At 48.9% G+C, this 2,373-nt stretch overlaps 1 pseudogene; it reads right to left on the reverse strand.

Moving 5' to 3' along the window:
* Positions 1-218: 218 nt before the first annotated feature.
* Positions 219-1,967, reverse strand: LOC136329787 (AP-2 complex subunit mu pseudogene; annotated as a pseudogene).
* Positions 1,968-2,373: the final 406 nt, after the last annotated feature.

Raw genomic sequence — 2,373 nt, forward strand, 5'->3', positions numbered from 1 at the left:
GGGAGCTCCGATATGAGGGTCAGCCAACCTCCCACTCGAGCGATGTGGCCACAGGGGAGAGAAAGAGAAGCCTACCTGGCTTTGGTCACAGAACTCAGAACCAGGCATTGGGCCAGGGCAGACAGATAAATGGAGAAGCAGGAGCCCCAGAAAGCACCCTGCCCAGGGAGCCCTGGGATAGCTCCACCAGAACTGCTTGCGATGTGGTTGGCCCAGACCTAGACTCGGGGGCTGGTGCACGGGGAAGGCAGCAAAGAAGGAGGGAAGAGACACTGATGTGTGATGGCCGGGGCACTTGGACCCATGGAAGAGGGTAGTGGGGAGGTCTTATAAATGCCACTGCAGCCAATGTAGCACACCCATTTGATGACATCATGGTCACTGTAGTTCAGCTTCACTTCAAACACCTTCAAGGAGCATACCTTGAGGCCAAAGGGCAAAAGTAGCACCTCAAAGTACATGGAAATGAAGGGGGGGGGGACGGGGTCAAGTCTACTTCTTCTTGCTGGTGGGCATAAGCTCAATCTCTACACTGATCTTTTATTCCTTCATGCCTGCCATGCTTGGTCTTCCAAACGATGGCATTCTCACTGGCCTTGTACTTGGTCTTCTCCTTTATGCATACCTTCCCCTGCACCTGTCTTGTGTTTAATGTAGTTAGGACCCTCACCTCAATCTTCTGAGCCAGTAATAAGGGCTTGCGGTTGGACTTGATGACCACCTTGACTGCTAGGTTTGTGTGCCCCACTTCCTGCTCTAGCAGGATCACCAGAAAGGAAAAATGATGTCCTTGGTGCAATATTTCATGCACTCAAATTCTCTATCTGGCGGGATGAAGCTAATGCTGCATTCAGAGTCACATACACTGAGTCGCACACACTGGTGGAAGTTGCAGTCATTGATGGCAACTGATTGCTTCCCACTCTTGCTTGTCCCATCAGCTGTGCCTTTGCTCTGCTTCTCAAAGATAATCTTGTCATTCATCCCAACCTTGCACTCAGGCATGCCACTCAGGTAGCTCTTCATCTCCAACTGGCCTGACACATGGACACTCAGCACCTGCCCCTGCAGGGACATGAGGACATTCGCACTCTCCAGCACATCCAGGAAGAGTTCGTTCCATGACACTTGATGTCCTCCCACTGCCAACCAGTCTGCCCAGTCACCTGGGAGTGCTCTTCTTTTGTCTGATGCTGGCTCTCTTTTTTTTTCTCTCTTAACAAGAGAGAAACAGAGAGAGAGATGAGAACCATCAACTCGTAGTTGCGGCACTTAAATTGTTCATTGATTGGAGCTCCAGCCAAGCCAGTGACCCCTTGCTCAAGCCAGCGACCTTGGGCTTAATCCAGCGACCTTGGGCTTAAGCTAGCAACCATGGTGTCATGTCTGTGATCCCACACTCAAGCTGGCGACCCCACACTCAAGCTGGTGAACCCAAGCTCAAGCCAGATTACTCAAGCCGGCAACCTCAGGGTTTTGAACCTGGGTCCTCAGCACCCCAGGCTGATGCTCTATCCACTGTACCACTGCCTGGTCAGGCTGATGCTGGCTCTTGATATCCTGCTGGGTAATGAAGGTTTTTAGCATGCCTGTGTCTGAGTCCTGTGGCTAGCCAAAGTCCAGGATCTCATCCAGCAGCTCGTATGTGAGCAAAAAATTTTTCTTGATGTTTTCCTCACTGAGCTTGCCAAAGTAGGCAGCTATGACATAACACATCTTATAGAGGAATTCAAAGACCATGTAGCATTGACATTCTGCTTGGTGACAGCTAGCAGTCAGATGCTAGACCGCTTAACATGGAAGAAACTGGTGCAAGCAATGCTGGTGACAGGGCTTCACACCTGCCGCTGGATGTGGATAACATTGACCTGAAAGGTGTCCACTGCATTCCTTTCAATGTCATCTTGGTAGACTCAAGAGATGAAGACCTCCTCCTTGTGATTATAGATGAATAACCCTCCAGTCATGATGGTAGCTCACTCCCCATGGCCCATCACTCTGAAAACAGACCCAGTGTCCACATTCTGCAGCTTTGCCAGCCCAGCCACTCTCCAGTTCCCAAGATGTCCACCCCAATACTCAAAGTTCTTATCAGTTCTTTGTATCCCAAGGGCCAAGAAATTCCTTTTTTGTACAGGATAGCCCAATTATGGATTACCAGGAGCCTTGAAAACTTGGAAAAGAGAGATAATAAGTTCTCTAGCTATGAAGAAAAGCCAGAAATATTTAAAGAGTTTATGACCCTTAAGCAAACTATGACCAGGGAAAGCTGGCCCTGTGACATGAAGTGGTTAATAAGTTATTTTGGAAAAAATCATGTCTGATGTTGAAGTTGTTTCTTGTTCTGAGCTATTACCTTATTATCCCTAAAAC

This window comes from Saccopteryx bilineata, chromosome 3 (genome assembly GCF_036850765.1).
Source record: "Saccopteryx bilineata isolate mSacBil1 chromosome 3, mSacBil1_pri_phased_curated, whole genome shotgun sequence".
NCBI lineage: Eukaryota > Metazoa > Chordata > Mammalia > Chiroptera > Emballonuridae > Saccopteryx > Saccopteryx bilineata.